General features: G+C 41.8%; 1 protein-coding gene across 1 annotated transcript in view; it reads right to left on the bottom strand.

Annotated features, from left to right (window-relative positions):
• Positions 1–13,312, bottom strand: part of LOC135974464 (maestro heat-like repeat-containing protein family member 1) — a 936,803-nt gene that overhangs the window by 622,585 nt on the left and 300,906 nt on the right. The window lies entirely within an intron of this gene.

The following is a 13,312-nucleotide window of genomic DNA, read 5'->3' as shown; positions in this document are numbered from 1 at the left end:
GAGAGAAGCCATTACTTCCTCAAAGTCACCCACCAAGCCAATGGCAGAACCAGAAATAGAACTGAGTTCTCTTCATTGCAGTCCAGTCCTCTTGCCACCAGGACACACTCACGGTTACAGAGAAAAACAAAAACATGAAGTAAGTGCACCCTACAGACTCAAAAACCTGACAGCAAATAAAAAGAACCGCACATTTATTATTTAAAGCCAATCTCATGATTTTGGGGGCCCTGATTCACGATTTGTCAATGTTTGAATTTAGCAATAATGATTTTTCCCCCCAAAAATGTCTCCCAACTTCTGTAGTCTTCCAATATTTCGTTTCTTTTGAGAATCCAAGTGCAACATGGCCCCAGGCAGGTTGAAGGTAGCATGAGGACACCTCTGGGCCTTCTCTTTTTGATATTTGTATTCACAATGAATGAACTCAGAAAGTGCAATGGCATTTAGAAAATTAAAGGAGATGTTCTGTGAAATTTCTCAAACCTCAAGTTTTGGAAAGAAGTTAGGTGTCTTATTTTCTCTCAGCCACTTCCACAAGCACCACTAGATATATGTCGCCATAGAAGGAGGTGATAATACAAGACAATGAGGAATTCTTAGTAAAAGTGGATAGAGCAGGCAACATATGAATTCAAATCCTGATTAGATCTAGGCTTATTGTAAATTGGGGGTTTCCAGGACCTTGGACCTTTCAACACAGAAGACACAGGTCTTTAGCAATGGAGCTAAAAAATTAACTTCTCTAGCTGTGACGAAGTAGAAGGCTATTGTAATAACCCCTAGGGGAAGTACCATCTCGTGCATTAAGCCAGGGTATTACATTATGACTTGCATCTGATTTTAAAAGCGAATCAGGATTAGGTTCTGGATTCAGTTTTGACATCATCAAAATTTTGCAAGCTATTCCCAATATCTTCAGTGTAAACTGGCAGAATCCTTGTGAAATCAATATTTACAAAATTTTGCAATGCCAGAAAGAAAGAAAGAAAGAAAGAAAGAAAGAAAGAAAGAAAGAAAGAAAGAAGCCTACAAAAATACTCATCTGGGTTTCTATCTAGTCTGGAACTAGAACTAGAACTTTATTCTGAATCCCCTTCAAATTCCACTGGGGTCTTGATTTGAAGTTCCTGTGGGTTTATCTTTATCTATACCTAGGTTTGGAAGGATTACATTTTTATCAGTAAATGTCGGTAAATGCCATTTTCACCATACAGACTGTCAACTGACCACCCCCCAAAAAATGGTTCCATCAATAAAAACAGAAATGTACAGATAAGCAAAGTAAGAAAAATGCTGCTTCAGAACTTATTGGAGTTTGATTTAGAAATATACTGTGTATATTTAGTCTTGTGATGTTGACAATTTGAGATTTAATCATTATAAAGTTCTAACTTTTCAAAAAATCAGTTGTCATTAAATAATTATTCTCTGACCCACCTTGTTGTCTGACACGCCACAGTAATTTCCTGCAAATGTGAAAATATAGACAATATTTTTTTAAATGCTTAAAAATAAACATTGCTATTCTCTGTCAAAATTATAAAAAAAAAATTGAATTCTGCCAAGCCTATCAATATAATCTATATCTATATCATCTACATAGACCATGCTTTAATATAAATAAATAATTGGCACATGTGCAATTTTCTTCATTGTAAATTAAATACAAAGTAACAGGATAATAATGCATAAGGGATGGATTTTGAAAGGTATTTAGGTGCTAAGGGTTTTTTTAAAAAGCATCTAGGCCTTTAAAACTCATAGAAAATCCCATTAGGCACCTAAATACGTTTAGCAATCTGGCCACAAATGTTCAAGGATGTGAGACACTAAGGACCAGATTGTTAAAGGTATTTAGTCACCTAACTCACATTGATTTCCATTGGAGCTAGGCATCGAATGATCTCTAGAATTCTGGCCCTAAGGGATTGTGGTGGGGTTTTCAGTACACTATAAACTTTGGTATATCTTCCATGTTCAGACTTATTTTTCTTTCACCACATATTCTGTGACAGTCAATGACCTCCAGGACATTTTGAAAAACATCACTGAATACATGTCTCAGAGCTTCTTTTACCTCTGGGTTCCTCAGTGTGTAGATGAAAGGGTTCAACAGGGGTGTGACAATAGTATTCAAGACGGTGACTATTTTGGTCAATTCCAATGAGTTCTGCATGGAAGGGTTGACATGTAGGAAAATGGTCGAACCATACCAGATAATCATGACCGTGAGATGGAAGAGCAAGTGTTAGGCATTCAGTACTCTCTGAAAGTCAGTTAGAAGTGAACAAAAACCCATAGTCTCTTTTGAAAATCCCTGCTAAATAGGGTGAGCTTTTCAAAAGTTCTCAGTATAGGCCTAATTCTGCTCCCAAGGAAGTCAATAGGATTTTTGTCATTGAGCCGGTGGGAGCAGAGGTAGGTCAATACTGAACACATGAGATTTGTACCTATCAATTTCCTTCCTACAATGCAATAGGACATTTAATTCTTTTTGTGCAGAAAGTCTCAAGTACTAAGCTTGCTGAAGTCCCAAGTTGGAGCAGGGATGTTATACAAAGTTGCAGTTTGAAGGACAGTTGCCTAATTTTTGAGCATAAATAACAATTTACATATATAAACCAGCATTCATTTTTGGTGGTTGAAAATGATGAGTCAGTTTCAGCCTCCTTTGACAAATTGACACTGAGGGGTGCAAGGTCATGCAATGAGCCAGTTATAGATAGCAAAGCTCAGGGCCAGAGAGGACCAAAAAACAGGAAGAAATTTTCCTTAAAAAAAAATCACAAAAAATGCATCCCTTTTAAATCCGAATTTTAAATTCTGATGAAGAATTTCATCAAAACTGTAAATTTCAAACATTTTTGACCAGCTGTGCCAGGAGTCTGCAATTCTTCTCCCCATTTAGTCAGTAGAACATACTTCTCAACCAGAACCATGAATAGAACCCAGGAGCCCTGTTTCTCAGCCAGTGGCATAGCCAGGTTTTAAGAGCAGGGGAGCAAACATAAAAAAGGCACCCCCCCTTGGCTCCTCCTCTGGCCACGCCCCCCTTGGCTCCTCCTCTGGCCACGCCCCCCTTGGCTCCTCCTCCGGCTGCCCCGCTCCCACCCAGCTCCTCTCCCACCCCCATCTCATCCCTCCTGTCATTGTCCCTGGCCAGCCCTTCCCCCGCCCCTCTGCTGCCGGTGCCCGGTGCCCGCCAGGCCGGGACTCACAGCTCGGCAGGCTGAGCAGCAAGCGGCCACCCGCCCGCCCGAGCCCAGCTGTGCTCCTCGCCCCTGCTCCGGCAGCCAGGCTGTTGCCATCAATTATTAATCGGCTCCCAGCAGCGGCGGCGGGGAGCGGGAGCAGCCGCGATAAGGGGGGAGGGTGGCGGGAGGAGGGGAGTGTGTGTGCGAGCTGCACCTGGCTCACAGAGGCCGGCGGCTGCCTGCGGAGCAGATCCAGCAGCAGCGGCATGTTTGGAGAGCTGCGGGTCCCCCTCGCCACCATGTCCCCGCGCTGCGCGGCGGCCGCCTCGCTCCGGAGGACATGGGAGGATAAGGCGGAGGCCGCGCCCTCCCCCATCGCTCCTCCGGCCGCGCCCTCTCCCATGGCCGTTTGGCTGGGCTCAGTGCTGCCGGCCACCCCGCTGAGAACAGCCCAGCTCAGCGCACCCGCGACAGGACCCCCACCGCGAATGCGCTGAGCCGGGCCGTTCTCAGTGGGGTGGCCGGTACCCCTGTAGCACTGAGCCCAGCCAAACCGAGCCTTTCCCTCAAGGCTGCTGCCAAGGCGCCCAGCCTCCTCCTCCCTCGCCGCTTCTCCCCCCGGCTGCCAGCCCCCATATTGCCGGGCTGCACGCGCCCAGCCCAGCCCCGCTGCTGCACATGCTTCCCCTCCCCCTGGCCCCCCGCCGCCGCGCATGCTCCTCCTGGCCCAGCCTGAGCGCTCCGGACCCGAACGGGCCCAGCAGCGCAGCTCATCCCTTCTCTCTACCTGGCTGCCTGGCGTGCTCCTCCGGACGCGCCCGCCGCCCCCCCCATTGCTCCTCCGGCCGTGCTGCCCTTCAGAGAGGAGCGGGCCCCACCCGCCGGCACCATATAAGGTAACCCCTAAGGCGCCGCTTTTGAAAAATGTGCTGAGGAGAAGCGGCTGCTTCCCCTGAACCCTGCTAGCTACGCTACTGTTCTCAGCCCCACTCTGCTCCAACCACTATCCTAACTCCCCTCAAAGAGTGGATATAGAACCCAAGAGTACCGATTCCTATTCCTCTGATATAAAAGCTACTTTATGCATCCCTAAAAGAGCTAGGCACAGAATCCAGGTACCCTCACTCCTAGACACCTGTGCTAAACACACCATAAGCCCTACAAATACAGCAAAACTATGATATGCCGAGTTTCTAAAACACCTTCAGAAAAAAAAAATCAGATTCCCAGTGCTGGCCAAAAGTTTCTTTCACAGATGGATTAATCCTGAAGTCTCAAATTTGGGGCATTCAGAATTAGAAGCCACTTTCGAAAAAGTTGTCCCTAACTTGAAATCTATCAATGAGTTTTACAGTGAACGTTCAGAATTTTTGTTTGATTGCTTGTTTTTGGTATTCTGATTTTTCATTAAAGTTACAATATCAGATTAATTTATAACTTAAATTTAGTCCCCCTCCCTATTTGGATTTGAATTTGCAAAGGATCCTAAGGGAGCTATGAAATGTAATGGAGTTGGGTGCCTAACTCCCTCACCCAACCTTACATATTTTTTATCAAAGTCTAATCAACACAGGCAATCAACAATTATATTTTCTCCCTTTTCAATATAAACCAATGTTTTAGGTACCTAGGTGTTTTGAAAATCCCAGTGGGTGCCTAAATACCTTGACTAATCTAGCCCTAAATCACTTTTGAAAATAGGATTTATAGTTAAATTTTCAAGTTCAGCTAATTAACTAAAGAGCCAATGAGACTGAAGCTCCTAAATCACCTAGGTGCTTTAGAAAATTTTACCCTAAGGCTCCCTAGTGTGCTTTAATGTAGTATAGTTTGAATTTTAGGGACTTCAATGGAAGTTAGGCACCAAGGTGCTTTTGAAAATCCTGCTAGGCACCTGTTTGCATCTTTAGTACCTTTATACCTTTGAGGATCTCAGCCCTAGTGCTTAGCTATCCAGTTCCACTGGGTTGTCATTGTGCTCATGAAATCCTGACCTGGTCAGAGCATTTGCCATCCCCATGGGTGTGAAAATTACTAAGCAATATCAGGCATTATACCAGTAAATACAATGGGAATTTGCTGGGCTAAGGACTGAATAACATTTAAGTAAGGGGTAAAATAATTGCTAAAATTATGCACCTGATCTTCCTTCCTTCCCCTTCACGTAGCTGAAATTGCGTAATTTAGATTGATTCCCCTTCCCCAGTGTAGACCAGGCCTTAATGAGCATTGACAATTAAGCACTGTCTGGTACATAATTCTATATGAAATTCTTGTTCTGTTCTCACTTATATGTTAATGTGTCATGAATAGGCTTGGCAGCATTTTATTTTTATTATTTCTAATATTGATGGGTAATATTAATGTTTATTTTTAAGCATTTTCTCCATATTTTATTTATTTCAATGTTCATACTTGTAAAAAATTATGGGGGTGGGGGCAGGAGACTGTCGGACAAATGATAGTTGACACTGAGATTCAAAAAGTGAAAGCTCTATAAACAATTAAGACACAAATTGTCAACATCACATGTTAAATTATAGAAAGTAAATATCCTTAATTCAACAGATCATACCTGTTTTTACTATTCATTCACTAATCCGTTTGTAACAAGCCTAATTCATAAGTCTAAATCACTGGATTTTGACTCTAATAAGTTCTTCAGCAGCATTTTTTTTACTTTGCCTATTTGTAAAATTTGGGTATTATCGATGGAAATACATTTTCATCAGTTTGTGTGTGTATGGTGAAATTGACATTTACCAACATTTACCAATACAAATCTTCCAAGCCGAGTCATGAAGTTTGTTCCTTGGTTGTTAGAATTTGATCCTGGCCAAAATGTAAAATCAGTTTTAATGTTAGATACAAAGGGGGAGATTTTCAAAGGATTTTCGGTAGGAGTTGGGCCACATAACTACCTTCTTTGCCTCTGAAAATCTTCACCAAAGACAAAAATCATGATCATGGGCACAGAAGAAGAAGAAGACATCTAAATAACCCCAGTGTTCTAAAGCTATGTGTTGGGAAGGTTAGCTGAGTTTTGAAATGAGTGGGACAATGGAGAGTGAGGGAGGATCCAGGAGAAAAGAGTAGGAGTTCACATTTGGCAATGTGCTGGAATTAGAGATTATGATTCTCTGCCCTGGCATATACCAATGTAAAATGGTCATCGTGGAGCCTTTGAGGAACAAAGACAAATCCTGCCTGCCGCAGAGCACAGCAGAGATTCCTGAAAGAGAAAATAGTGGGACAATGGAGAGTGAGGGAGGATCCAGAAGAAAAGAGTAGGAGTTCACATTTGGCAATGTGCTGGAATTAGAGATTATGATTCTCTGCCCTGGCATATACCAATGTAAAATGGTCATCGTAGAGCCTTTGAGGAACAAAGACAAATCCTGCCTGCCGCAGAGCACAGCAGAGATTCCTGAAGGAGAAAATAGCAGAGGACAACACTGATCCATTTACCTTAATACTAGAAGAAAGGAAATTTTCAGGGAAACTGGGGATAACTGTTCTTGTTGTTATTCTTTTAAACCTGATTCCAATTTTACGTTTACACCTTTTATATTTGGGTAAAATTTTCAGAAGTGCCTAAAGGCCAGATTTGCAAAGGAATTTAGGCACCTAAAGATTCAGCTAGGCACCTAAATACCATTAAATATCTGGCTTCTAGGAGCCTAATTTTTATTGAAAATCTACCAGACTTGAGCTCCCACGAGCCATATTTTCTGATGTATTTAGGTGTCTAAAGATGCAGATTGTTGTTCAGTGGGATTTTCAGAAGCACTTCAGAAGATGAGGCACCAAAATCCCATTGATTTCAGTGGTAGTTAGGTACCTAACCTGCTTACGTACTTTTAACATTTCCACAAAGCACCTAGGTGCACCTTCAGGAACATAAATACTTTTGAAAACTGGTCCCTTAAAATCTCTCTAGAGGTCTCATCAACAGTCCATTGTCATGAATGAACATCTTTCAACTGAATTAAATGGCCTTTAGATCAGCCCTGTGCGGACATTACTTTTAGCAATTCTCATTTAGGCCCCCATCCTGAGATCATTACTCAAGTGCTAAATTATAATATTTTGAGTAGTCTAGTTGACTCTAATGGGACCACTCACACTAGGAAAGAAAGGCTGTGCATAAAGCGTGTGCAGGATCAAGACCTTAGTGACATAGGACAAACTTCTGAGTGGAGATCCAAAGTTTGAATTTGTAGCAACTACGGTGTTTTCATTATCTGTGATGTATGACTGGTTGGCCAACTCACATGACATTGTGCCTGTTCCCTGATTCAATAGCTGAAAAATTATTAAATCGCAGACTAAAGAACAACATGCAGGAGATACAGAATTATGAACAACGTTGGTGGATTTTTTTTAATTAGTGAAGAATTTAAAAAAATCAAACTTATTTCCCTTTTTAAGGGTTCTAAGGTCGGGGATCCTACATATTAGTAAATGGAAACAATCCAATAATGTTTTTTATAAAGTTTTCCATTTAAACTTTGACAAAAATGAAATGAAAAATTTCATTTAAAAAAAATCACTAAGTCAACAGTTCTTTACAAAAATTTTCATTTTTGAAAATGGTCATTTTTCAACAAAAAGAAATTACAAGGGAGAAGTTTAATTATGGTGATAAATACATTTTCACAGAAAGTGTTTTTTATCAAATGAACTTGATTTAATGGTTACATTTCTGATTTATAGAGGTTTTTATCCAAAATCTGGATGAAAATTAAAGATGTGAAGATTATTTGTGGAATGAAATGTTCCAAAAAAATTGAACTCAGAAATGGTAAAACATCCATTGTGATCTAAACCAGTTCTGGTCAGAACCCGGAACACTCGTTCTATAGTAATTTCCAAAGTTTCATCTTTTTATTATTATTACCCTGAATCATAAAAATAAAAATAAAAGTAAACATTTCAGAATTTCTTCCAGACCAAAATTCTGAAATTTAATGTAGAAAAAATAGAGAAGACAGACTGCCTGCCTACCTGGCTTCCTTTAAAAGTTTGAATGGAATCAACACATTCCCATGGAAGTGTTCTGTTAGAAAATTTTCAATCAGTTCAAGTTCCAATATTTTAAAATGAAATATTTCATTTCAAAATGTTAATTCAAAATGAAAAAGTGACATTTTTTACCGAAAATGACAACAAAATTAATCATTTGAATGTCAATTTAAGTCAAAATCTCAAAAACAAAACTTTTCATTTCTTTCACAGGGTTCCTGAGCTGGTGGATGGGGGGAAGAAGTAGACAGGAAATATCTTAATTTTAGTAAGACTTTTGACACAATCCCCATGACATTTGTATAAGCAAACTAAGAAATGTGGTCTAGAGGAAATTACTATAAGGTGAGTGCACCATGGGTTGATAGATCGTACTCAGAGAGTAGTTATCAATGTTTTGCTGTCAGACTGGGAGGTCATATCCAGTGGGGTCGTACAGGGGTCATTCCTCGATCCAGTACTAGCCAATTATTCCATTAATAATTTGGATAATGCAGTGGAGAGTAGGCTTATAAAATTTGCAGATGACACAAAGCTGAGTGGGGTTGCAAGTACTTTGGAGGACAGCATCCGAATTCAAAATAACCGTGACAAGTTGGAGAACTGGTCTGAAATCAACAAGATCAAAACAAGTTCAAAGTACTTCACTTAGGAAGGAAAAATCAAATGCTCAACTACAAAATGGTGAATAACTCGCTAGGTGGTAGTACTGCTGAAAGTAATCTGGGAGTTATAACAGATCTCATTGAATAGGAGTCAACAATTTGATGCAGTTGCAAAATACACTAATAACATTTGAGGTATAAAACAGGAGTGTCATATGTAACATCCAGAAGGTAATTGTCTTACTCTACTCAGCACTGGTGAGGTCTTACTGGGGTACTGTGTCAGTTCTAGGCACTGCACTTTAGGAAAGATGTGGACAATTTGGAGAGAGTCCAGAGGAGAGCAACAAAAATGATGAAAGGTTTAGAAAACCTGACCTATGAGGGGACAGGACTAGAATGCTGGTCTCCAGGCTGCCAGTACGGTGCTTTCACCCGGAGACTGGCCTGACTCAGTAGAGTCTATTACACATTCTAGGGAAGTCTGTGAAATTCTGTTGAGACTGAATATCCTCAGGGTGTTGGGAAGATGAGGGTGGAGTACAAAACAAACCTCCTCATGCAGCCAATTTGAGCTGCAGTTCATTAACAGGGTAGGTAGGGGTAAAGCCAGTTGGATGATGTTGAAAGTTGATTCCTATCAACATCAACATCTATAAAATTTGCCCGAGTCTATTGGTTTTGAAGAGGCAGGTTATCATTTCTACTAACACTTCACACCACTCTGGCAGTAGAATGGGGGTTTAAAATCGGAGTGAATTATACTTATTACATACATTTTAAGGTCCCTTTATATTATTAGAGCGGTATAATATGATCTTAATGTAAATGTGAACCAGGTGTGAAATATTCCTATATGTGTTATATATTTAGGTGGGGAGAAAGCAAGAGAAACCATGTTATGATGCACCATTTTTCAGCAGCCAAGGCTATTGTGTGTCATCCGGAGAGAAAAAATATTATGAATGAAGGGAGTTTGTATTGATAAGCTCTATCAGAAGACATGGTAAGTTTGATCCACTAGCCAGATCCAGCCTATTCTGGAATTAAAGTTTAAAGTAACTGTATTGTATTAAAGTTTAAAGTAACTGTATTGAGAAATACATTATACATTTGGCAAGCTTGACAAAGCCCTGGCTGGGATGATTTAGTTGGGGATTGGTCCTGCTTCGAGCAGGGGGTTGGACTAGATGACCTCCTGAGGTCCCTTCCAACCCTGATATTCTATGATTCTATGATCAGATTATAGAAGAACCAATCCCCAACTAAATCATCCCAGCCAGGGCTTTGTCAAGCCTGACCTTAAAAATCTTTAAGGAAGGAGATTCCACCACCTCCCTAGGTAACCCATTCCAGTGCTTCACCACCCTCCTACTGAAGAAGTTTTTCCTAATATCCAACCTAAACCTTCCCAACTGCAACTTGAGACCATCACTTCTTGTTCTGTCATCACGTATCACTGAGAACAGTCTAGATCCATCCCCTTTGGACCCCGCTTTCAGGTAGTTGAAAGTAGCTATCAAATCGCCCCTCATTCTTCTCTTCAGGAGACTAAACAATACCTGTTCCCTCAGCCTCTCCTCATAAGTCATGTGCTCCAGACCCCTAATCATTTTTGTTGCCCTCCACTGGACTCTTTCCAATTTTTCCACATCCTTCTTGTAGTGTGGTGCCCAAAACTGGACACAGTACTCCAGATGAGGCCTCACCAATGTCGAATAGAGGGGAATGATCACATCCCTCGATCTGCTGGCAATGCCCCTACTTTTACAGCCCAAAATGCCATTAGCCTTCTTGGCAACAAGGGCACACTGTTGACTCATATCCAGCTTCTCGTCCACTGTAACCCCTAGGTCCTTTTCTGCAGAACTGCTTCCTAGCCATTCGGTCCCTAGTCTGTAACAGTGAATGGATTCTTCCGTCATAAGTGGAGGACTCTGCAATTGTCCTTGTTGAACCTCATCAGGTTTCTTTTGGCCCAATCCTCTAATTTGTCTAGGACCCGCTGTATCCTATCCCTACCCTACAGCATATCTACCACTCCTCCCAGTTTAGTGTCATCTGCAAACTTGCCGAGAGTGCAGTCCACGCCATCCTCCATATCAATAATGAAGATATTGAACAAAACCGGCCCCTGGACCGACCCCAGGGGCACGCCACTTGAAACCGGCAGCCAACTAGACATGGAGCCATTGATCACTACCCGTTGTGCCCGACCATCTAGCCAGCTTTCTATCCACCTTATCGTCCATTCATCCAGCCCATACTTCTTTAACTTGCTGGTAAGAATACTGTGGGAGACTGTATCAAAAGCTTTGCTAAAGTCAAGGAATAACACATCCACTGCTTTTCCCTCATCCACAGAGTCAGTTATCTCCTCATAGAAGGCAATTAGGTTAGTCAGGCATGACTTGCCCTTGTGGAATCCATGCTGACTGTTCCTGATCACTTTCCTCTCCTCCAAGTGCTTCAGAATTGATTCCTTGAGGACCTGATCCATGATTTCTCCAGGGACTGAGGTGAGGCTGACTGGCCTGTAGTTCCCCGGATCCCCCTCCTTCCCTTTTTTAAAGATGGGCACTACATTAGCCTTTTTCCAGTCATCTGGGACCTCCCCTGATCGCCATGAGTTTTCAAAGATAATGGCCAATGGCTCTGAAATCACATCCGCCAACTCCTTTAGCACCCTTGGATGCAGCGCATCCGGCCCCATGGACTTGTGCACGTCCAGTTTTTCTAAATAGTCCCGAACCACTTCTTTTTCCACAGAAGCCTGGTCACCTTCTCCCCATTCTGTGCTGCCCAGTGCAGCAGTCTGGGAGCTGACCTTGTTCGTGAAGACAGAGGCAAACAAATCATTGAGTACATTAGTTTTTTCCACATCCTCTGTTACTAGGTTGCCTCCCTCATTCAGTAAGGGGCCCATACTTTCCTTGACTTTCTTCTTGTTCCTGAAGAAACCCTTCTTGTTACTCTTAACATCTCTTGCTAGCTGCAACTCCAAGTGTGATTTGGCCTTCCTGATTTCACTCCTGCATGCCTGAGTGATATTTTTATACTCCTCCCTGGTCATCTGTCCAAACTTCCACTTCTTGTAAGCTTCTTTTTTGCATTTAAGGTCAGCAAGGGTTTCACTGTTAAGCCAAGCTGATCGCCTGCCATATTTACTGTTCTTTCTACACATTGGGATGTTTTTTTCCTGCAACCTCAATAAGGATTCTTTAAGATACAGCCAGCTCTCCTGGACTCCTTTCCCCCTCATGTTATTCTCCCAATGGATCCTGCCCATCAGTTCCCTGAGGGAGTCAAAGTCTGCTTTTCTGAAGTCCAGGGTCCGTATTCTGCTGCTCTCCTTTCTTCCTTGTGTCAGGATCCTGAACTCAACCATCTCATGGTCATTGCCTCCCAGGTTCCCATCCACTTTTACTTCCCCTACAAATTTTTCCCGGTTTGTGAGCAGCAGGTCTAGAAGAGCTCTGCCCTTAGTTGGTTTCTCCAGCACTTGCACTAGGAAATTGTCCCCTACACTTTCCAAAAACTTCCTGGATTGTCTGTGCACCACTGTATTGCTCTCCCAGCAGATATCAGAGTGATTAAAGTCTTCCATGAGAACTAGGGCCTGTGATCTAGCAACCTCTGCTAGTTGCCAGAAGAAAGCCTCGTCCACCTCATCCCCCTGGTCTGGTGGTCTATAGCAGACTCCCACCATGACATCACCCTTGTTGCTCACACTTCTAAACTTAATCCAGAGACTCTCAAGTTTTTCTGCAGTTTCATACTGGAGCTCTGAGCAGCCATACTCATCTCTTACATACAATGCAACTCTGATGATGTCTATCTCTGTTCAGGGAGCAATGTCCTTTGTACACAGTGGCAGAAGTTCATAGAATGGTAACGTGTGTTATAAGTTGTTTCTTAAGAATTTGGTAACTAACAATGTTCAGAATGTCATTTATAATTACTTAGATTATTGTTCTGGTCTAGCCCAGACTCTAAGGGTTTGACTGGAAACTGACCCCAGGGGAGGTGAGTGAAAGAGGGCAGTTGTGAAAGGAAAATTGGGAAACAATTTTACTGTGTTTCTCAGAAACAGTTTTTTTGTTGTTTGTCTCTCCCTGCTTGCCTGCCTTGTCTTTTAGAGTGTAAGATTTTTGGACTAGGGATGGATTCTGTGCTATGTTTGTGCCTTGTGCAACACAATGGAGTCCCAAACATAGATGGGACCTTAAGGTTCTACCAGAAGACACACAATAAGTGATAAACATAATTTCTAATTTCTGATATCAATCCCTTGGACCTGAGAATTTGGGGTGGGATTTTCTAAAGGGTCTAAGTAGGACCAGCTGGAAATTGGAATTTCATTTTTTGAAAAAAGAAAAAAAATCTCAAGATTTCAAGCTATGTTTTGTTCTGATATGGAAAGAACACAAGACTTTTCAAAATTTTTGGGAGTAGAAAAGCAATGTATAAAAGATGAGCCCACTA

Source organism: Chrysemys picta, chromosome 12 (genome assembly GCF_011386835.1).
Source record: "Chrysemys picta bellii isolate R12L10 chromosome 12, ASM1138683v2, whole genome shotgun sequence".
NCBI classification, from domain to species: domain Eukaryota; kingdom Metazoa; phylum Chordata; order Testudines; family Emydidae; genus Chrysemys; species Chrysemys picta.
The sequence above is the reverse complement of the archived record's forward strand: the minus strand, read 5'-3'. Positions and strand labels throughout refer to the sequence as shown.